The sequence below is a fragment of the Anabrus simplex genome, chromosome 6, assembly GCF_040414725.1.
Source record: "Anabrus simplex isolate iqAnaSimp1 chromosome 6, ASM4041472v1, whole genome shotgun sequence".
NCBI classification, from domain to species: Eukaryota; Metazoa; Arthropoda; class Insecta; order Orthoptera; family Tettigoniidae; genus Anabrus; species Anabrus simplex.
Window position 1 is genome coordinate 192,922,438 of NC_090270.1, and position 25,427 is coordinate 192,947,864.

Below are 25,427 nucleotides of genomic sequence, written 5' to 3' on the forward strand. Positions count from 1 at the left end.
CTACATAGCCGGTTTTCTGGGGAGATCCAACGCCTCCACTTCTCCCTCAACCACACGGACTCCTCTCTAATTCCACTCCCGAGTCCTTCCCGTCCTTCTTCGCAAACACTGCCTGACGCCGTCATTTCTCACAACTCCCTAATCCATCTTCTAAGCGTTCCCTTCGATGGTACCTCCGCCGTAAATCTTCCCATCAAATACCTTGGCGTTTCTATAGACCAGCACCTCACATTCCGCCCCCTATTTCCAGAACCTACAAGCCAAATCATCCAATCGTCTAGTACTTCGATAGTGTTCGTAATCTTTCCTGTTACTTTTTTTGTAGATAGGTATTATTACTGCTTTCGTCATATCAGAATGTACCTTATTAATATTCCATATTAATCTTATTACTCTATGAAGGCATTTCGTCCCTGCCTTCAACCTATATTTCATCTTTTCCGGCTTAATTTCATTTATTTGTGCTGCTTTTTGACAGCGGAGTTTACCATCCTTCTCACTTCGTCAACTGCCATTTCACCAGTATCATTGTTCTCCTCCCCACGAGCTCGGTTGTTCGCGGCCTCCATTCGACAGCCCATTTGCCATTTAATACTACACTCATCTTAAACCTATTTCTCACCGTTCGTTACCTACTCGTTTCCACTGCGAAATTATTGTGATTATTACTACTGCCCAACTCTACATTTCCTTTCTAACCCAGTCATCTGATATTTTACCTTTGTAGATAATTTTCTTTCAACACGTTACCTCCAACTCCAGCCGAAGTAAGTGTGCTCTTCCAGATGTATTCTTCTCTTTAAAGCTGCAGCTGGTGATTACAAAGTCTTCTGATGATGTCCAACTTCTTCAGTCATCTTGATTTCCATCCTGGTAACACATTCGGACGGATACAGTAGTCCTGCTACCAAAGGAGGTGGGTTGTAGGAAGGTAACCACTCACTGGCATGACCCTTCTTCTTAGAACACTAACTTCCGACGTGAAGAGTGGGAAAATCAGTAACACACGAAACACAGCACTCATTGTTGGTATGTTAGTTCGTACGACATTAAAGACATGCTGTTATTGGGGACCGCCCTCGTTGTATAATCATTGTGCGGACCGTGCAGAGAAAAGCACCACACGGCAATAGCAAGTCTGTTATTTACTTCGAATGTTGAGTGTTTCCAGAAAATCATTATTTTAGGAGTAATTTCATTTTGCAGATGCAACTTCTTGTTTTAATTCTAGACAAATTACTGTCACTGTAAATATGTATTACAGAATATGACGGATTTTCATTGAAACTGAGTGTAAATCTATTTGGCGTATTTTTGTCTTTCACTGTGAAGTATTTTTCTTCCTTAACAATAATTTCCAGAATGTATTTCTCATATAATCACGCTGTATCAAGCTTTTTATTTGGCTCCACGCAAGGCCATGTAACTAACATTAGTTCAGAGCTTCCATTGTAGAAGAATAAACACGATATTAATAATCAAAATAATAACAACAGTTTCCTTGGAAACGTAACTAAAGTAGGCCTATATCCTTTCCAATGTATTAATGTTTGTTATTCTGCAAACTAGCTTGTACTCATATGTGTATGTGGGTTTCACGTTAACTGCTATTTCTTGTGAAAGGCGAACCGCAGGAATGTGACGTTGGGTTCAAAGAATTCCACATACACTGCCTAGAATTCGATTGGCCGTCTTAGCGAGATATCATTGACGGCGATACTCAAATACTTGTACTTAATTGAAACCAATTTTTGCACAAAATGCCCTAACAGATAGAATGGTGTTTAACTTCAGGCAGGGATTCTCAACCTGGGTCCGTGGATCCACTTCGGTGTGCCCTGAAGGTGAAATAAAATTGACAGGGAAATTTTAATTTTTGGTTTCCTAAATAGGGGTATGATGCGCAAAGGTATCACCCAAATATCACTATAAAATTTGTCACAAATGGAACATAATAATTGCTTTTACACATATCAAGTGAAAAATCCCTGGCAAATTAAGAAATACCGTCGTTATTTGAGAAATATGAAAACATACTTAAGGCTTGTAGACAGGACTGGTTTATGACGTACTACGCTGCTGGTGCCGTCTTTTGTTACTTTCTTCAGGTCCAGGGCTAGCACCGTGGAATGGGAGGGCTATGTCTGTGGATTCTCATTAGCTTTGTCCATTCGCTGCTGGTGCCGTCTTTCGTTACTTTATTCAGGTCCAGGGCTAGCACCGTGGAATGGGAGTGCTATGTCTGTAGATTCTCATTATCTTTGGCCAGTACAAACAGCAAAATGGAGGTCAAAAGAAAAATAGCATGATCCCTGGACCAATAAATATTTTTATTTCTGTTCGAACGAAAGTAGCTCGATCCCTGGACCAATAAATCACTAGTCCACTGAATTTTTCTTATGTACATTGGCCATATCATTTTGTCGCCTATTAAATATTGCATATCGCGATACAATTCATGAAATGATGTCATTGACAAGTGAGGAATGAAACGAAAGCAAAGAACTTCAGTGAGCACAGATATCACACACGAAATTGTTCAAAGTGTAAGACAAAAGACATACGTGTGTCACTGTGAGCGCAACACCAAATGTACTTGCAAAGTAGTAAAGTTCGTATTAATATTCTCCAAAAAAACATATATTTCTTAATTTGCCAGGGATTTTTCACTTGATATGTGTAAAAGTAATTATTATGTTCCATTTGTGACAAATTTTATAGTGATATTTAGATGATACCAATGCGCACTATACCCCTAAATAGATACATATTTACATAGAAATCCGTTTCCTGATGATAACTGACAATGGTAGAGTTCATGCAATACCTGACTATTGCGACATTGTCCTCGTCGGTGCGACCTGTAAACAAACTGCGAGACTTCAAGGAGCATTGAACTCTGGGGTTCCATTTAACTTGAGTAATGACGCTCACATAACCCCCAGCTCTTTCCCGGCTGAGATTCAACAGGCGACGGTAGTTTCATATACTTACGTTGATATATCGAACTCGGATCTGGGCTTAGCAGGGCGCGTAAATTAAATATTATTATTATTATTATTATTATTATTATTATTATTATTATTATTATTATTATTATTATTATTATTGTAGTTGTTGTACCTGGAGGTACACCCCAACGCCGCGCATTTAAATCTAGCGCTAATAAGAACTCCTCTACTGGTGAAACAGTGAAACTGAAACTAGACCAACTTATAAATTTACTCAAAGGTTGTCACCACTAAAATATGATATCATTTTGTATTGTGAAGTTTCCTTAACTTACTGTATTTCTACTTGTTTTGTTTGTCATTCGTCAAGAATTTTGGACATTCTTCCATAGATATCACTGCTAAAAACTATTATCATGCACCCTGGTGTGAAGTGAAAGAACTTTTGATTTAAATAAGTTTTGTATTCATGAGTTATTTTTACTAATTGATGTTCATTTATTTTTGGGTTGGCAATATTTATCCTTTCTTTCCGCCAGTTTTGAATCCAGCCAATCCCTAATTTCTGTAATTAATTTTCTACCAATCACAGTCTTCTTCGATTTTGACAGTAACTTTTAAATTACCCAATAAAATGAGAAGGGGTGGCTAGTTTAATCTTGAATGGTCTCGAACCTTCTCCGAGGGTTTATAAACTGCGGATTTTCACGTCTCTTGGCCAATTGATAGTCATCTTACTCAGTGTGTGTCTCAAGCAGGAGGCGGGAGGCCTCTTCGTCAGCTGTTAGAACTTTAATAAGGTAATGGCCACATAACATCTTTATTTCTTGCTAGCTTCGCAGTTTAACCCGAGGGAAAGGTCCGAAATCGTTCACCATGTAACCTTGTTTTCCAAAAATGTAACTTTGTGCCGGCTAATGTAATAACTTCATAAAATATTCAACTGTAAAACGGGCATAGAGAGTGATGTACCCTCTCGAGCTCCCCTTCATCTTGGTTTGAGGTGCCACGTTTTTGTAATCTTTCGTTTCTGCCAGGTATTAAAGATATTTCTATACGAGTCACCTCAGTAGTTTGGGAATAGCCCCTGTTTCATCAGCCTAGTGCCCTTTAGGTTTTAAGAGTTCATATCTAGGAGTGCAAGTACACGCCTCCGCGTTTCGGGCCATTCACTTAACCTGTTCTTTTCCGCAAAGGCCCAATAAGTTGGGTACAAGATACCCCTGTTTCAAATTTGTATGTTGTGCCTTGATGACACGAGTGATTGTAATTTTCTGATATTGCCTTGAATAGGCTAGAAGAAACTGAGAGCCTGTTAGCTCTTTTTCAAAGTAAGATTTCTGAATGCCTCTGAAAGGCTAGATGGTGTAATTTTGGGAGCAGGTGCTCCATGAATTAGTGGGATTTCTGCCCTTGAGTAAGTTTGTGATTTTTGTAAACTTGAGCGTGTAACTCAGGAAATGTAATGCTAGGGGCTTAATCTTGGATTTTTTACCAATTTTATTTAACGTTTGCTACTTGGAAAAATTGTCAATTTTGATGTCTGAAAATATAAACTTCACTTTAAGTTTTAAATTCTATTCTTGATATTGTAGTTAGACCCTTCTTTCAACTCTGCGATCCACAAATACCGCGGATACATTTATTATTATTATTATTATTATTATTATTATTATTATTATTATTATTAGAGTGTAAATGTACATCATATTTAGCTTTCTACTCATGTACATAGATCACTGTTTAGTGTCATACTTGTATTTCCGTTACTTTATTATGAATTGTGTTCTGTTTATGCATTGGGTTATAATTTTTAAGTTTGTTCGCTACTTGTTTTTCATTGTGCATTCTTCTGTACCTTTCTACTGTTATGCTCCGGATTTCTTTTTATTTCATTTGTTGAACTTTGCTTTATTTCTTCATTATATGTTATCCAAATCTGTTACTTAGCCTACTTATCTTTGATTTTATAATAGAACAGTCAATTTAAGTGTTTAAGTGCAAGATAGGGTCACGAACCCTAACTTCGCCACTGCTTAAGTCAAAAATAAATAAATAAATAAATAAATAAATAAATAAATAAATAAATAAATAAATAAATAAATAAATAAATAAATAAATAAATAAATAAATAAATAAATAAATAAATAAATGCAGTGTTATACAGCTGTCGAGTCCTTGAACATTCCCGGCACTGAACTTAAAACTGGACCAACTTATAAATTTTCTGAGAAGATGTCACTACCGTAATTTTTTTTTTTTTGTGAAGATTCCTGAACTGTGTGAAATTCTACTTGTTTTGTTTTCTGTTCCTCAAGAAGTGTGGACACTCTGTCATAGATGTCTCTACTAAAAACCTATGATCATGCACCCTGGTGCGAAGTGAAGGAACTTTATTTGAAGAACTTTTGTATTCATAAGTTTGTTCTTTACTAAATTTCGTTCATTCAGTTGTGGGTTGGCAATATTTATCTTTCCTTCCGCCAGTTTTGAATTTAGCCAATCCAGAATTTCTGTAATTAATTTCCTACCAATCACAGGTTTCTTCTTCCATTTGATGTGTAAATTTAAGCGACCCAATAAACGTGAGAGGGTGTGGCTGTTTTATTCATGAAAGGTCTCGAACTTTCCCCGAGGGTTTATAAACTGCTGATTTTCGCGTCGCTTAGTCACTTGATCAATATCTAACCTAGTGTTTGGACGTCTAGCAGGAGGCGGGTGGTACCTCTTTCTTCAGCCAGTAGCTCTTCAGCAAGGTAATGGCCGTTTAACATCTTATTTCTTGCTAGCTCTGCAGTTTAACCCGCGGGAAAGGTCCGAAACTTTAATATGTAACCTACTTTTCTGAATATGCAATTTTCTGCCGGCTTATGTAAAGACTTCATAAAATCTGCAACTGTAATTCAGGGATAGAGAGTGATTTACCCTCTCGAGCTCCCCTTCATATTGGTTTGAGGTGACTGCGTTTTGGTAACTGGTTTTCTTGCCTTCTGTAATGTTTTAAATTTCTTTCTTATACGGGTCACCTTCATAGTTTGGGAATAGCCCCTGTGTCATTGGCCTAGTGCCTTTTTAGGTTTTAATAATGCATGTGTAGGAGCGCATATACATGCCTCCATTCCTTTTGGTATTCCGGGCCATTTACTTAACCTGTTCTTTTTCTGCTAAGACCAGTATGTTGGGTACAAGCTACCCCCGTTTCATTTTGTAAGTGGTGCCTTAATGGCAAGTAATTTGCCTTGAAGAGGCTTGAAAAACTGAGAGCGTGTCACCTCTCTTCTTGTGTTGTAAAAGTGCCTCTGGGAGGCCTGATTTTGTAATTGGGAGCAAGTGCTCCTTGTATCAGGGGTTTTCTGCCCTTCTGAACAAATTATTGCTTGGTTAAAGTTGAACTAGGAGCTCAAACGTTGTAAGGCTAGGGGCTTGTAGCCGAAGTGTATTAAAGATTCGAAACCTTGCATTTTGTTCTTCAAAAGCTTGTTTTTAAATTACTATGTTATTGTTATCTCACTATGTGAGAAATTGTTGCTTTTTGAAAATATAACCTTCCATTTCAATTTCAATTCTTTCTTGACAAAGTAGTTAGACCCATTCACCCCGGCACCTTCTTTCACCTCTGCTGTTTCACCAAACCACGGTAACATTATGTAACAGTACTATTTTAAATGTAACGTTTCTCTTGGCTAATGAAATAACTTCATAAAATCTTTAATTGTAAATCGGAGATAGAGAGTGAGTTACCATCTCGAGCTGCCCTTCATCTTGGTTTGAGGTGGCTACTTTTTTACAACCTTTCTTTTCTGTAATATATTATGGTTATTTCCATGCGAGCCACCTCAGTAGAGTGGGAATAGCCCCGGTTTCATTGGCCTAGAGACCTATAGGTTTTAATATTTCATTATCTGTAGGACAGTCTTCGCCTCCATTCAATTTGTGTTCGGGCCGTTTATCTAACCTGTTCTTTTTCACAAAGGCCCTGTAGGTTGGGGACTAGTACCCCTGTGTAAAATTATTTTTTTGTTTGTAAATTGTGGCTTGAGAGACCAGAGATTGTAAATTTTGATGTGATGTTGCCTTGAGTAGGCTAGAAGAAACTGAGAGCCTGTTAGCTCTTTTCAAGTCTTTGTAATAGTAACGAGTGCCTCTGGAAGGCTAGATATTGTATTTTGGGAGCAAGTGCTCTTGAATTAGAGGTTTTCTGCCCTGGACTAATGGATTCCTCATTTTTTTAATGTCTTGTAAACTGGATCCGGTATCTCTGGAATTGTAAAACTAGAGGCTTGAAGCTCAGAATCGATAAATTCACTAAGTTTTGTATTTTCCTAGACTTGTTTCAAGATCGTCATTGTACCTGATGCTTCATTGTTTTGAAAAATTGTTAGTTTGAAGTTCGAAAAGAAATATAACCTTCAGTTCAAGTTTTAAATTAATTTTAATATTGTAGATAGACCCATTCACCCCGGCACCTTCTTTAACTTCTTTCTGCTCCACGGGTATCCCCGTAGCATTAACTATTGTGGGCGAATATAATAGTAGATTTACGGTTTTCGGAGACGGTCCTGAACGAGTTCCTTTGTAAATCTATGACACAAGGCTGGCGTATTTGAGCACCTTCAAATAGTACCGGACAGTGTTGTGATCGAACCTCATCCCGGTCATTCCGTGCTGAGTGGCTCAGACGGTTGAGACTCTGGCCTTCTGACTCCAACTTGGCAGGTTCGATCCTGGCTCAGCCCTGTGGTGTGAAGTTGCTCATATACGTCAGCCTCGTGTCGGTAGATTTACCGGCACGTAAAATAACTTCTGCGGGACTAAATTACTGCACCTCGGCGCCTCCGAAAACCGTGAAAGTGTAGTTATTGGGACGTAAAGCCAATAACATTATTATTATTATTATTATTATTATTATTATTATTATTATTATTATTATTATTATTATTATTATTCCGGCCGAGAGTTAAATAATCCATTTCCAGAACATTTTCACGCTACCCGATGACCTTGAAAGCAACAGTAGTTTTATCTGAAGGGACATTCAAATAGAGTACTATTACTTATAGCACTAGTTGGTCTAACGATACTTCATAGGTATTCAATTGGTTTGGGTTCAAGTAAATTTAAAGTCAGAAAAGGCTCAAACTACCTTTGAATAATCCGTTCATAGACTCTTGTTATGCTAAAAGACGCCACCATTACCTGAATATTCTTGCTATGAAAATATGTAATTCTTAAAACGTGTCAAGTGCCTTCCATATAAATCGTATATCCTAATGATTCCAAGCGCGATGTTATACAAACAAATAGGTCATACCTACCAATTTCTCGTATTTTTGATGCTATAATAGCTATAATTTGCTATAATACGTCCTCCTTTCACAGACCCAAGGTCAATGGTCGCTATTCTGGGAACCTTTTGAGGATAAACCCACGCTTTAAATAAATTTAAAGACGTTCAGAATGGATATACTTGAATTAAGTTCGAGAAGTGTTTGTTCGCGGAGAAAAAGCATTGTTATATGTACACACCAAAACAAACATTTGAAATGGTACTGCAAATACGCTAAGCACTTCTCACATAAATTTGCCACTTCTATGGTTATTTTACTGGATGATGGTTGAATTTTATCTCCCTCTTTAAATATTAAAGTGAACGCCACTGTACGAGAAATGATTTTTTACAATTTGCTTTACGTCACACCGACTCAGATAGGTCTTACGGCGACGATGGGATGGAAAAGTGCTGGGAGTGGGAAGGAAGCGGCTGGTTTTAGTTAAGTTACAATCCCATCATTTACATTGTGTGAACATGGGAATCCACGGAAAAACCATCGGCAGTGCTGCCGACATTGGAGTTCGAACCCATTATCTGCCAAATGTAAGCTCACAGCTGAGCGACCCTAATCACACGACCAACTCGCTCGGCGGGAAATGATTCTAGTTGGACTTAAACATTATTCCTAAGTTGATATCCCAAAATATCCCTTTCTAGTGGTTTGATGCCTTGCACTAACTCAGGTCTTCGTTGATAATATGATAAGAAAGGACTATGACACGGAAAGAACTGATCGTGGCCGTAATTGAGGTACAGCCCCAGCATTTGCCTTTGTGAAAATGGGAACCCATAGATGAGAATGATGGGGTTCGTACTCACCATCTACTGAATGCAGTTTGTCAACCACGTGGCCCGTACCATGCAGTCAACTCGCTCGGTTCCCAACATTTGTTGGTATGTACAGTGTATGTTAAGCAACTGTGTGAACACATGATATACATTAGTTGCCTTGTGACTACTTAGTAACAAGTATGTGGAGTCGTTGGGCCTGTTTTACGGCCGGATGCCCTTGCTGACACCAACCCTGTGTGGAGGGATGTTATCACTGTTGCGCGTTTCTGTGGTGTTTGGTAGTGCGGTGTGTTGGCTGAATATGAAGAGGAACGTGTTGGGACAAACACCCATCCCCTATCAAGAAGAATTTATCAAACACGGTTAAAATCGCCGACCCAGCCTGGAATCGAAACTGAGACCCACTGACCCGAAGGCCTGAAATGCTGTGACCATTCAGCCAAGGAGTCGGACGCCCGCTTTTATCCACTATCATGTAAACATATTTATATATGTTGGCTGCACTTTGTTATTGCAGTATAGACTGTGTGTCCATTTGTCCGACTCAGTGGCTGAATGATCAGCGTTGAGGACTTCGGTTCAGAGGGTCCCTGGTTTGATTCCCGGGCGTGTCGGCAATTTTAATCACATTTGATTAATTCTTCTGGCTTTGAAACTTGGTGTTTATTTTCCCCATATTCGGACAACACACTACACTATCATCCACTCCAGAAACAAGCAATAGTGATTATATCCCTCCATATAGGGTTGGCGTCGGGAAGGCTATCCGGCCATTAAACAGGGCCAAATCAAAATGCCTGACACAGTTCGCACCGCGACCCCACAGATGTGGGAAATTTGAAGACGAAGACGAAGAAGAAGCAGGATTCATTAATGCCGCCACATTATTTTCGTGATATGCTACGCAATTACAACATAATATTGATGGCATACGGCCTCCGAAGAGGCCTGGTGCAGGTCTTTCGCGTTGACGCCGTATATGCGACCTGCGCGTCTATAAGGATGAGGCCCTACCTATGATATATTCTAATGATGAAGACGGCACACACACCCAGCCCCCGAACCATCGGAATTAACGCATGAAAGTTGAAATTCGCTGTCCGGCCGGGAATCGAACCGAGACTTTCTGGACCAAAGGCCAGCACTCTAACCATTTAGCCACGGAGCCGGACTCCGCTGTTACTAAAGGAATAGAGAAGAAAGATCAGTGGCGCGGTCGTTCGACGAGTGAAGCCAGCACGCGCCGCAGTCCTGCGTAGCCAAGTGCGCCAATTCAACAATGCGAACTTCACGTTTTTGAAGGTCGTTTAAGTTAATTTACGAAATAAATATTTTGGCAATTATGTTATTCATGGCTCATTTAAGGTGTGTGCCAAATCTACGTAAGATCCATGATTCCCGGCACGCGCCCTTCCTTTGTAAGTTAGTTGTGACAGTATCTGAGCTGCTGAGGTATGGATGGTGCTGAGTAATGATATTCGGAACACGATAAGTGCGACTTCATGGTCTTTTCTACTATTTTCATAAAACTGGAATTAATCTTATATGAAGATATAGCAGTTTATCACAACGTGGTCATTATCCTCCTTGAATTTACCGAGCTCAGAACATTTTAAGGGGAGTAATGGAGTCCCACTCCCATTTGACAGGCGAGAGACTCCTTGGAAACAACTTGGTGAACGAAATGGAATTCGATGGGGAGCTGTCAATATTAATGGGGTTTATGGAAGAAAGAAAGTAGAACTGGCTGAGTCAGCAAAGAGGATGCATTTGGATGTGCTAGGAGTAAGTGATATTCGGGTAAGGGGAGATAACGAGAAGGGGATAGGAGATTATAAAGTGTACTTGACGGGTGTTAGAAAGGGAAGGGCAGAGTCTGGGGTAGGGCTCTTTATCAGGAATACCATTGCACGCAACATAGTTTCTGTTAGGCACTTAAATGAGCGAATGATGTGGGTAGATTTGTCAGTTGGAGGAATTAGGGCTAGAATTGTGTCTGTGTATTCACCATGTGAGGTGCAGATGAGGATGAAGTTGACAAGTTTTATGAAGCATTCAGTGACATCGTGCTCAGGGTCAACAGCAAGGATAGAATAGTGCTAATGGGCGATGTCAATGCGAGAGTTGGGAATAGAACTGAAGGATACAAAAGGGTGATTGGTAAATGAGGGGGAAGATATGGAAGCTAATGGGAATGGGAAGCGTTTGCCGGCCTTCTGTGCTAGTATGGCTTTAGCTGTTACTAATACATTCTTCAATCATAAGGTATTCACCGCTACACATGGAAGACTAGAGGTACCAGATCCATAATAGACTATATCTTAACAGACGTTGAATTCAGGAAATTTGTTAGAAATGTTAGAGTTTTCCGCGTATTTTCCGATGATACAGACCACTATCTGATCTGTAGTGAACTAAGTATCTCTAGACTTAGGGTAGAGAAAGTGAAATCTGTCTGCAAACGAATAAGGGTAGAAAATCTCCAGGACGAGGGAATTGGACAGAAGTACATGGATATGATTAGTGAGAAGTTTCGAACAGTAGACAGTAAGCAGGTTCAGGATATAGAGAGTGAATGGGTGGCATACAGGGATGCTGTAGTAGAAACAGCAAGGGAATGCCTAGGAACAACTGTGTGTAAAGATGGGAAAAGGCGAACATCTTGGTGGAATGATGAAGTGAGAGATGAAAGAAACAGAGTGAAACAAATAGTTGTTGAATCCATAAGAAGGCATGGGAAGATTTTGGTAATAACCTGGAAAGGCTAGGTCAAGCAGCAGGGAAACCTTTCTGGACAGTAATAAAGATTCTTAGGAAGGGAGGGAAAAAGGAAATAAATAGTGTTTTGAGAAATTCAGGTGAACTCATAATAGATCCCAGGGAATCACTGGAGAGGTGGAGGGAATATTTTGAACATCTTCTCAATGTAAAAGGAAATCATCCTGGTGCTGTTGCAAACAGCCAAGCTCATGGAGAGGAGGAAAATGATGTTGGTGAAATTATGCTTGAGGAAGTGGAAAGGATGGTAAATAAACTCCATTGTCATAAAGCAGCAGGAATAGATGAAATTAGACCCGAAATGGTGAAGTACTGTATATTGGGAAGGCAGGGATGAAATGGCTTCATAGAGTAGTAAAATTAGCGTGGAGTGTTGGTAAGGTACCTTCAGATTGGACAAATGCAGTAATTGCACCTATCTATAAGCAAGGGAACAGGAAGGATTGCAACAACTACCGAGGTATCTCATTGATTAGTATACCCGGCAAAGTATTCACTGGCATCTTGGAACGGATGGTGCGATCAGTCGTTGAGAGGAAGTTGGATGAAAACCAGTGTGGTTTCAGACCACAGAGAGGCTGTCAGGATCAGATTTTCAGTATGCGCCAGGTGATTGAAAAATGCTACGAGAGGAATAGGCAGTTGTGTTTATGTTTCGTAGATCTAGAGAAAGCATATGACAGAGTACCGAGGGAAAAGATGTTCACATTACTGGTGGAGTATGGAATTAAACGTAGATTATTAAAATCAATCCAAGGCATTTATGTTGACAATTGGGCTTCAGTGAGAATAGATGGTAGAATGAGTTCCTGGTTCAGGGTACTTACAGGGGTTTGACAAGGCTGTAATATTTCACCTTTGCTGTTTGTAGTTTACATGGATCATCTGCTGAAAGGTATGAAGTGGCAGGGAGGGATTTAGTTAGGTGGAAATGCAGTAAGCAGTCTGGCCTATGCTGACGACTTGGTCTTAATGGCAGATTGTGCCGAAAGCCTGCAGTCTAATATCTTGGAACTTGAAAATAGGTGCAATGACTATGGTATGAAGATGACCTTTTCGAAGACTAAATTGAGGTCAGTAGGTAAGAAATTCAACAGAATTGAGTGTCAGATTCGTAATACAAAGCTAGAACAGGTCGATAATTTCAAGTATTTAGGTTGTGTGTTCTCCCAGGATGGTAATATAGTAAGTGAGATTGAATCAAGTTGTAGTAAAGCTAATGCAGTGAGCTCGCAGTTGCGATCAACAGTATTCTGTAAGAAGAAAGTCAGCTCCCAGACGAAACTATCTTTACATCGGTCTGTTTACAGACCAACTTTGCTTTACTGGAGGGAAAGCTGGGTAGACTCAGGATATCTTATTCATAAGTTAGAAGTAACAGACATGAAAGTATCAAGAATGATTGCTGGCACAAAGAGGTGGGAACAACGGGAGGATGGTACTCGGAATGAGGAGATAAAGGCTAATTTAGGAATGAATAGGAGAATAATGGATTCTGCTATGGAGGTTAAGAGAATTAGAGGTAGACCAAGACGACGATGGTTAGACTCGGTTTCTAATGATTTAAAAATAAGAGGTATAGAAATAAATGAGGCCACAACACTAGTTGCAAATCGAGGATTGTGGCGACGTTTAGTAAATTCACAGAGGCTTGGAGACTGAACGCTGAAAGGCACAACAGTCTATAATGATACTGTATGTATGAATCATAATAATAATAATAATAATAATAATAATAATAATAATAATAATAATAATAATAATAATAATAATAATAATAATAATAATTGTACCGGTTGGTAAACCTATACGCCGCACATTTGAATTTTCCGCCTTTAAAGTACTCCTCCACAGCTGAAATTCTGAACTTTGAAACTGCATTAATTCAACCGTTTATCAGAAGATGTCACTGTGTTAATTTCGAATTGTTTTTGTTTACAGTTACCAAGAAGTGTGGATATTCTCTCACAGATGTGTCTACCAAAAAACTATGATCATGCACCCTGGTGCGAAGTGATGGAACTTTTCTTGAAGATATTTTCTACTCATAAGTTTTCCTGTAACTAAATTTCGTTCTTTCATTTGTGGGTTGGCAATATAAATCTTTTCTTTCCGCCAGTTTTGAAGTTAGCCAATCAATAATTTCTGTCATTAATTTTCTGCCAATGGTATCCTTCTTTGCCAATTTTTGATGTGTAAATTTTAGTTAGCCAATCAACGACTGTGGGTGTGTCTTAATCATTCATGAAAGGTCTCGAATCTTCCCCGAGAGTATAAAAACTGCTGATTATCCTGGCTCTCCGCAACTCGTACAACATCTAGCTTAGTGTATGGAAGTGTAGCAGGAGGCGGGAAGGGACTCTTTCATCCGCCAGCAGCTCTTTTACAAGGTAATGGCATTTTAACATCTTTATTTCTTGCTAGCTCAGCAGTTTAGCCCTCGGGAAAGGTCCGAATCCTTTTCAATGTAACCTACCTTTCTAAAAACGTAACTTAGTGCCGGCTTATGTAAAAGTTTCTTATTACTTTAACTGTAAATCGGGGGATAGAGAGTGCTTTACCCTCTCGAGTTCCCCTTCATATTTTGTTTAGGTGACTACGTTTTCATATCCGATTTTCTACTCTTAATGTCTTAAAATTTTCTTATACGAGTCACCTCCCTAGATTGGGAATAGCCCCTGTGTCAGCGGCCTAGTGCCCCGTGGGTTTTATAAGGTTTCATGTAGGAGCGCAAGCCACGCCTCCATTCATATTGGTATTTTGGGCCATTTAATTAACCTATTAATTTTCTTTTAAGTCCCTGTAGGCTGGGTACGAGATACCCCTGTTTAATTCTTGTAAGTTGTGCCTCGATGGCAAGTTAATGTAAAGCATTGTATTGCCTTCAATAGGCTTGAAAGATTGAGAGCGGGTCAGCTCTTTACTGTGTTTTGAAAGGTGCCTCTAGGAGGCTTGACATTACTAGGTGGGAGCAAGTGCTCCATGTAATTAGGGGTTTTCTGCCCTTTGGTAATTTGTGGTTGTGAGCTGAGAGCTCAAGGATTGTGAAATTGGGGCTCGAAGCCCTGGTTTTGTAAGGACCCCTTAACTTCTGCTTTCGTTTGTAAAGTTATAACTGTACCTGATTTTTTAAATTGTTATTTCACCTAGTGAAAATTTGTTAAATCTTGTTGTCTATTGAAAATATAAACTTTATTTAAATTTCTCATTCGTCTTTCGGACTTGTAGTTAGACCCATGCCAGTCCGCACCTTCTTTCACCTCTGCTGATCCACGGGTAACCCGTAACAATAATAATAATTGTTACCGGGGTTTGGTGGACCAGCAGAGGTGAAAGAAGGTGCCAGGGAGAATGGGTCTAACTACAAAATCAAAGTTAATTTAAAACTTTAACGAAGGTTATATATTTTTTTTCAATTTCAACAATCAACAAGAACAAAACTTTAACAACTTTTCACTAGGTGAGATAACAATAACATACCAGGTACCATGACAAAGTTTATACAAGGCAAGTACATCCAAAATTTAGTGACAGTTTAGTAATCCGGGTTTCCAGCCCCTCGCTTTACATTTCCTGAGCTCTCAGCTCGACCTTACAAAAGATTATTATTTTACACAACGGCAAAAAAAACCTAGTCCCTGGAGCACTTGCTCCCAACTTCAAATATCAAGCCTCCCAGAGGCACAGTTACCACACTTGAAAAGAGCTGACACGCTCTCAGTTTTTCAAGCCTATTCAAGGCAATATCAGACTTCACAATTACTTGCCATCAAGGCACAACTTACAAAAATGAATCGGGAGTATGTTGTACCCAACCTACTAGGCCTTAGCAGAAAAAGAACAGCTTAAGTAAATGGCCCGAAACACCAAATTCAATGGCGGCGAGTACTTGCACTCCTAAATATGCATTATTAAAACCTAAAAGGAACTAGGCCGATGAAACAGGGGCTATTCCCAAACTATGGAGGTGACTCGTATAAGAATAATTTAAGACATTACGGAAAGGAAGAAAACCAGTTACCAACACGTAGTCACCACAAACCAATATGAAGGGGATCTCGAGAGGGTAAATCACTCTCTATCCCGGAATTACGGTTATAGATTTTATGAGATTTTCACATTAGCCGGCAGAACTTACATTTTAGAGAAGTAGGTTACATATTATAGTTTCGGACCTATCCCTCGGGTTAAACTGCGGAGCTAGTAAGAAATAAAGATGTCAAATGGCCATTATCTTGCTGAAGAACTGCTGCCAGATGAAAGAGGCACCTCCCGCCTCCTGCTTCACATTCACACACTTAGTCAGATGTTGATCAAATGGCCAAGAGACGTGAAAATCCGCAGTTTATAAACCCTCGGGGAAGGTTCGAGACCTTTCATGAATAATCAAGCCACACCCTCTCAATTTTATTGGACCATACAAAATTTACACTCAAAGTCGAAGAAGAAATCCAGGATTGGTCGGAAATTAATTACAAAAATTAGCGATTGGCTGGATTCAAAACTGGCGGAAAGAAAAGATAAATATTGCCAACCCAAAAATAAATGAACGAAATTTAGTAAAGAAAAAAACTTATGAATACAAAATCTCTTCGAAAATAAAGGACCTTCACTTCGCACCAGGGTGCATGATGATAGTTTTTTAGCAGTGACGTCTATGAGAGAATGTCCACATATCTTGATCAATGGAAAACAAAACAATTTGAAATTCACACGGTCCTGGAAACTTCACAATCACAAAATTAAGGTAGTGACACCTTCTGAGTAGAAGTTTAAAGAGGTCTAGTTCCAAGTTCAGATTTTCTCCTGAAGAGGAGTTGTAATTGGCGCAAGTTTTAAATGTGCGGTGTAGAGGTGTACCTCCCGGTACAACAACAATAATAATAATAATAATAATAATAATAATAATAATAATAATAATAATAATAATAATAATAATAATAATAATAATAATAATAATAATAATAATAATAATAATAATAATAATAATACCGGGTGGTAAACCTCCACGCCGCTAATTCAAATATTGCGCCAGTTGAAACCTCTCTACAGGAGAATCTCTGAACTTTAAAATCTGTATTAAATCAAAGGTTTCACGGAAGATGTCTCTACTGTAAATTTTGAAGTGTTTTGAACTATGTCTATTTCGTTTTGTATTTGTTTGCTCTGTAGCAAGAAGTGTGGACATTCTCCTCTAGATGGCACTACTTAAGAACTATAATCGTGCACCCTAGTGCGAAGTGAAGGAACTGTTTTTTTGAAGAAATTAGGCATTCATAAGTTTGTTCTTTGTTAAATTTCTTTCATTCATTTTTTGGGTTGGCAGTATAACCCTTCTCTTTCCGCCAGTTTTGAATTTGACCAATCAGTAATTTCTGTAATTAATTTTCCACCAATCCTAGATGTCTTCTTCAGTTTTGACTTGAAATCTTTAGCCGGCCAATAAACGTTTATGGGCGGGTTGTTATCATTCATGAAAGGTCTCGAATGTTCCACGAGGGTATATAAACTGCTGATTTTCTTGTCTCGGGGCCACTTCAGTAACATCTTTCGCAGTGTGTGAACATATATAGCAGGGGGCGGGAAACGCCTCTTTCTTCGGGCAGCAGTTCATCCACAAGGTAATGGCCGTTTAATAACCTTATTTCTTGCTAGCTCAGCAGTTTAACCCTCGGGGCAAGATCGAAACTTTTCTCATGTAACCTATCTTTAAAATGTAATAGACATTTGGTAAAATTTCGTCTCTTTAACTACAAATTGGGATAGAGAGTGCCTAAACCTCTCGAGCTCCCACTCATATTGTTTTGAGGTGACTACGTTTTCATAACCGTTTTTCTTCTCTTTGTAATGTAATAAAGTTTTCTTATAGTGTCACCTCCATAGTATGGGATTAGCCCCTGTATAACTGGCCGAGTGCCACCTAGGGAATCTGCCACCTGGGCGACTGCCCTAAATGCAGATCAGTATTGATTGATTGATTGATAGGTTTTAAGAAGTTTCATGTAAGAGTGCAAGCTACGCCTCCAGTCAAGTTGGTTTCTTGGGCCATTTAATTAACCCAGTGTTTGTTTTCTTCATGTGAAGGCCCTGTAGGTTGGGTACAAGATACCCCCGTTTCACTGTATGTGTGCCTTAAGGGCAGTTAGTAATGAAGGTTGTTGTAGCCTCTCTGCTCTTTTCCTCTTAACTTGGTAATTAGGAGCAAATGCTCCTCGTACTTAGGGGTTTTTCTGCCCTTTTGCTATTGTGGTGGTGAGCTGAGAGCTCAGAAATTAATCTTGGGGCTCTGTAAATTCTTAAATTGTTAACCTGCTACTTGGTACCTGTTACATCTTTGTTATTTGTTGTCATTTGTTGATTTTGAAAAGAAAATATAACCTTTGTTAAAGTTTTAAATTAACTTTAATTTCGAAAGTTGAGACCTATTCCCGCCCGCACCTTCTTTCACCTCTAACTACCACGGATAACTCCGTAACAATAATAATAATAATAATAATAATAATAATAATAATAATAATAATAATAATAATAATAATAATAATAATAATAATAATAATAATGTTAAATAGTCGAACAAGTTAGTAGGATTATATAGGAAGATGGTCGATTCTATGAAAGTTTACTCTTTTCAAAACCACATTGGAAAGGATCGTGAATCCATGAGCAGTCATCATATTTACTCGCTGGAAAATCATGTTCAAATAATGCCTTCACTGTTTCGAGATGGGAACATAATGTTTGTCATCACATCGTGACCTAAGCCACTTGGTAATATGCATTTATCGTAGAACCTATTTCTTAAAACCCATTGCATTTCGGTACGGGCACGATGTGCACGTGTTCTGCCAGTATTGTGGTAATGGAGACATCTATAATCCATAGCTTTAAAACGCAAGGATTTTTCTTTTGCTGTCCGCTAACAACTCCTTACAGGACAGATTATTATGAAATGTGATTTAGTTGAAAGTTACTTACATGTAGGTCTGTATGTGCCAACACTATCGTTTTCTTTATTTTCATGGCTAGACTGTTAGCGAGCTCGCCTTTCGTCCAAGAGTCGGAGTTCGATTCCTGGCTGGGTTAGGAATTTTAACCTTTATTGGTTAATTCCGATTGCTTGCGGTCGGGTGTGTGGGTCGTCCTCATTATCAGAATTCATCATAAGTAGGGTCCCATTTTCACAGACACGCAAGTCACCTGTACGGCGTTAGATCGAAAGACCTGCATCAGGTTGCTCCGGAGGCCACATTCCATTATGTGCATGCCATGAATTCCATCTCTTTTGAAGGGAAAGTTATTGTTTTAGGTGGAGATTTTAGATATGTTTTCACTTTCCACGTGCTTCCAATCAAGTTGTTATTCAAAACTTATTAAATTTTCTCCTCTTTAGTCAGAATTTTAAAATATTTCATCTTTTAAAAAATATGCGAGGAAGACCAGAAGAATTAGATTTAACTATTTTTTCCCGAAAATTAGTAATGGAGATTATCCTTCAGTGAATCATGAATCGCCAGAGATATCTGTTAGTGACTGACCACCAAAGCAAGACATCGTCTCACAAATTTAAGGGAATAAATTTGAGTCGCCAGAAGATGCTATAAGTGTCTCCAAAATTGACATTCTTGCCCCTATAAACGAGCACTGTGATCAAATTACTTCTAAAGTTTTAGATCTTCTACCCGGAACGTCCAGGACCTACGTCACTGTAAATAACTTAAGTACTGGAGATGAAAATGAAACTCTACAATTTCCCATATAGTTTCTAAACAGCTTAGAAATAAGTGGCTTGCCTCCTCTCATGTCCTTCAATTAAACCTGGAGCAATTTTTAAATTATTACGAAACTTAAATGTTTCACAGGATCTTCTAAACGGATCAGCGTTAATTATATGAAAAATGCATGTCAGTTGTTTGGATCTCGAAATCATTTCGGGGTTAAGTGTTGGAGAGAGAGTTTTGATTCCTAGGATGGATGTAACAACATCGACACTACTCTTCCATTTTATTTTAAAGAAGCCAGTTTCCTTTTTACCTTGCATTCAATATGACGATTAACAAAGTTCAAGAACAGACTTTAGGCCGTGTAGGTGTATATTTATCCCAGCCTGTATTTAGCCATGGCCACCTGTAGGTAGCAGTATCTTGAGTTTGGTCATTTGACAGTTTGAAAGTAAATGGTGCCAGCGAGCCATGGGTCAATACATATAGTATTTAAAGAAATGCTGTAACAGCACTACATTTCAGAGAAAATGGACCTAATATTCTCTGGAATTAGATACTTCACACTACAGTCTATAAGTTAATTTTTGGAGTCCTTATTTAGCCATTGCAAACTAAATGTAGCAAATGCTGTCACTCAGAAGTTTGTAAGTGCCAGATAAATATACTTTACCGAGCCAGGGACTTAGTATTCCGTTGAAATTCAACGGGGTTCACCCTAGTGATTGATTTTATTTTACATTACATATTGTAGAATGAAATATTATAGATGTATACAGTGTTTCATTCTACTCTTTTTTTAAACAGTTTTAGCTAACAACGTTTCATTCTGGGAAATACATTTTTTCTGGTGATCCTTTTCAACGAAAACCAATTAGGATATTGATTACTCACCCATACTACTCACATTTAATACTTCAGTAATATTTCCTTGAACATGTTCATTCAACGTGTCGCATTATGTATTTATATTCACTTGTCAGCACCAGTTTTCTGGAACTTGGAAATGTAGTGTTCTACGTAAAAGTTCTTTACACACTAAAGCGATATGCACAAAATAAAAAGACATTTGGTTAAGGTTATTAAGTGAACTTTATTGTCAGAATATTCAAGATGCTTACAATCTTTATTAGGTGTTCTTCTTTCTTCTCAATTCTCAATCCAAAGATTGGTTGGCAGCAATGTTTCATCATCCAGTCTCGGTATCATTTCTCCAGTTATTTCATCGCATCCTGGCGCTTTATTAGGTTTCAATCCTTTAACAGCCTTAAGATATGAGAGTACCAGTTAATCACTTGTTATGTTTTCTTCATTTCCAAGGTCATTTATGTCAGTAGGATTTTCATATAATGTTTCTATGTATCGCTTCCCTCTTTCTCCCACTTATTTGCTCTCAGACAACATTTTCCTATTTTCACCTAATATGCTGTTACTACGGCCAGTGATTATTCTGAATTGTTTCTTAATCAATTCATAACCAGTTTCCATGATTCCTTTCTCCATTCTTTCTTCTATTTATTTGCATTGTCTCATTATATATTCTTCTCTGGCCTTCTTTGCTTCTCTATTGACTAGGTTTCGGAGCCTTTTATAGTTTCTGATGGTGGTAGTGATTATTGTTTTAAGAGGAAGTACAAGTAGGCAACCATCCTCTATATAACACTAATCAGAGAAAAAATGGAAGGGGTCCGACACTTCGAAAAATGAAGGTATCGGCCAAAGGAAGACAAGGGCCTCGAAAGGCATGAAAATGAAAGACTCCCTAGGCCTCCATACGTAATACCGTCGGGGTCTGAAAAGAACAAGTGTTGACCAAGGGAGGTCGGATAGGATAGATAAAAGTGAGGAGCCTGGCACAAGTAAGTGGAAGCAATGCCAGGACTCAGCTGAGGGTCCCGTGGTCGCCAATCCACTCTCCAAAGTTCAGAGCCCCTGAGGCCCCTTTTAGTCGCCTCTTACGACAGGCAGGGGATTCCGTGGGTGTTATTCTACCGCCCCCACCCACAGGGGGATTATAGTTTCTGATTCCTTCTTCACTCTTTGAGTTTTTAAATTTCCTCCTTTCCTCTATAAGTTCAAGCACATAATCTATAACCCATGGTTCTCGTGCTTGTTTGGTCGTTTTCCCTATTACCTGATTTGCAGCTTCTATGATAGAGTGTTTAAAGCCCATCCATTTCTCATTTATTGTACCATTGGGTATTTCTGCGACGTTCTGTTTTACCAGTGTTTGATAGTTTTCCTTGATACTGTCTAGTTTTAGTTTCCTGACATTATATCTGAAATATTTTTCCGCGTTCCTCCTCTTCTTTCTTAGTCTTAAACCAGATTTTAACAATACTAGGTTGTGGTCACTCGCCACATCAGCTCCTGGATAACTTTTGCATTGTTTGACTTGGTTACGGTATTTTTCCCTTACCATAATAAAATCTATTTGGTATTTCGCTTTATCTCCAGGTGCAATCTAGGTATACCTTCTTCTCTTGGGCTGTTTGAACAAGGTGTTTGTAATTATTAGTCCTTTTCCTTTACAAAAGTCTATTAGTTGTTGTCCTTCGTCATTTCTTACACCAAGACCATACTTCTTTTCCATCAACAGAAACGTTCCAGTCTCTAAGAAAAATGAGATTAGGTCTATCGTGAATAATACATTTGGCTTATGTCTTCGAAGATCTCTGTATTATTCGTAACTCCTCAAGCTTCACTCGAAGGTAGCAGCAAGTATTCTTCCACTATAAACTGACACAGAGAAAAGCACACAAAATACCTCTGAGGTGTTGTGTTGTTGGGGGAGCCCCACCCCGCTCCCCCAGATAGCGTGGCGACCAACCAGAGTATTATGTCGCCTCCGCCTGCCCGTAATGTCATACGAAGTAACATAACTACAATACAATAAATTAAATCTTTATAATTATTGAACCTTTAATTTAAAACACAAAAATAAAAGATAATGGAAACCGGAAACATCTCACAATTAAAACTCAGTCAAATGGCTCCCATTACTGTTAAATGATTCTACTCTATACCCACAGACCACACCTGCGAACTCCTTATTCGTACCACCTTCCATAGGAGACATAGTCCGCTTCTTTTCCCTTTCCCGTCTCAACATATTTCGGTATTACCGCACTCTATTTCAAACCCACCTCCAGTCAGCCATCAATCAAGCACTCAACCTCCATGTTCAGACCACCTACTCGGGGTTATATACACATTTTCAATTTTAGACAGTGGAGACCCTTGTTTGATGGATAGTACAACCAACAGAAGACAACCCCCTCTACCCGTCTCCATTTTCTTAATATCCAATCCTTATCACCCGAACGCCTTCTCCGCCAGACCCTCCTAAAACAAAACCCTGACCACGCAGTTCTTCGCAATGAAACCATGCTTCGTGACACTCAGCCCACCCATCTACCTGCCTTCACCCTCCACAGAGTGCAAAATCCATATGGTATCGATCATAGAGGTGTAGCCTTGCCGTTCACCCTTCCCCCCTCATACGCGTCCACACACCACTACCTCTACACGTCTATCCTGAATCCATCATTGCTACCATATACTCACGAAACCTGTACCTCGCCACCATTTACATCCGAAACATCACCCCCTTCCCGTAGAGATCATGGCCTATATTCACACCACATTCCGTCATTCCAAAACCCTTTCAGTTCATATCCTGCATAGCCATTCTTCTGACGAGATCCAACGCCTCCACAACTTCCCCAAGCATATTGACTCCTCTTTAATCCCTCCCCGGATCACTCCCGCCCTCCTTCCCAAACAACCAGTGACGCTGTCTTTTCTCAAAACTTCTTAATCCACCTTCTAAACGCTTCCCACCTCTTTATCCTCCACCAAATACCCTCAAACTCACCACCTCCCCATCCTCCTGCCCCACGTTTGTAACTGAACTTCGAAATAGCCAATTGGAGCGCCTACGTGAACATTTTACCAAATCACTCGCACAATCACTTCTTATTCCTACTGATGCCCAGTCGTGGACAACATTTCCAACTTCATCCATACCGCCATAACTAATGCCTCGAAGACCTACATTACCACCTCACTCCATACTCCCTCCAAACCCTCTCCCCCTCCCAACTTCCTGCATCCCCAGGAACTCTCCCAGTCTGACCTATACAATTCTCCCGTACACGTGATCCCTACTTCTTTCGCCTCCACCGCCAGACCATGTGGACCGTTTCCAGCTACCTGAAAGCTCGCCGCCGGGTAACCTGGTCCAAAATCTGCAATTCCCACAATTTCATCCATGTCTCCCCTTCTCAGTTCTGGCGCAACCTATCCTCCCTCTTCGGACAACACAGTACCCATTCATACCCCACCATCCAATATTGAACATCTCAATCGAGTATCCAGGAAAAGCTGTTTATATTCACCTCCCAATTCCACAATCGATTTACACCTTCTCCATACACAATATCACCCTCTACCAGAATCTCCTATCCTCCCCGTCCCTTCAACAATCTTCTACTTGCACACTCGCACCCCACGTCCTCAAAACACGATAACTGCCTCCATTATTTCAAACCCCTTAGTCCGCACACGGGGCACCGCTCCAAGTCCCGACCGAATCCGATACGGCCATATATGCCAAGCCCTTATTGAACTACTCACACTCCTAGCATCCCTCCATCCATTCACACACACCTCCGACTTCTACCCCCACCTCCTGGAAGAGATTCACATTGCTACCTTTCACAAAACCCAGAAAGGACCGATCCAAACTAGACTCCTACTGCCCCATTCGTCTCATCACAATCCTTGCTAAGATCCTAGATAAAATCCCCATCCGCCGATTGCAACACTCTCTGAAATCCCTTAACACACAACCTCCACAAACAATGCGGATTCCACAGAGGACTACTAATCATCTAATCTTTCACCTCATCCAATCTATTAAGCCATTACTTACCGGTCACCCCGCCCTGACAGGTGTGGCCCAGAGCAAGCCCAACCTATTTCCTCCTCTCTTGTCGATGGAACGCCGAATAGTCCGCATTGCCCTCCTAATCCCTCTGTTAATGCTTACTAAGGAACTCAACCACATCATCCCCTCCCCAAAATTGACACCCACGTCTCCTTCCCCTTCTGGATATTCCAAGGCAAGGCCCTAGATACCAACAAACCTCTCCTTTCCCAGTTCCTCCATTCCACCCAACGTTCCCCACTATATAACCTATCCCGACATCATTATCAAAATATCCTCACGAACCAAGTACACGCCGATCCCACCAGACCAGGCCCCAATGGATAAATTTTTTCCCAAATACCACCCACCTTCAATATCAAAACTATTTCATCTAATCGCCTATCCCTGCAGACCCTCCTACAACAACACCCTGCCCACAGGTTTCTGCGCAAAGGAACAATACTTCGTGACACTCAGCCCGTCATTCTACCCGGATTCCCCACCCACAGGGCGGAAAACCCACATGGTATATGTCGCGGTGGTATAGCCATTGCGGTACGCCCTTCCCTCCCCATTCGCGGCCACACCCCTTACTTCCACACATCTATCCTGAATCCATCAATGCTACCATATACTTCCGTTCCCGAATCCTGCACATCGCCACCATTTACACCCGAAACATCGCCACTTCCCGTAGCATCCATGGCCTATATTCACACCACATTCCGTCATTTCATAATTTTTGCGGATCTTAACCTACAAAGCCGCTTTTCTGGCGCGATCCAACGCCTGAACAACTTCCTCACCGCAATGACTACTCTCAAATTCCACTCCAGGGTCTCTCCCGCCCTTCTTCGCAAACACATCCCGACGCCGTCGTTTCTCACAAATTCTTAATCCATTTCTAAATATTTCCCCCTTCC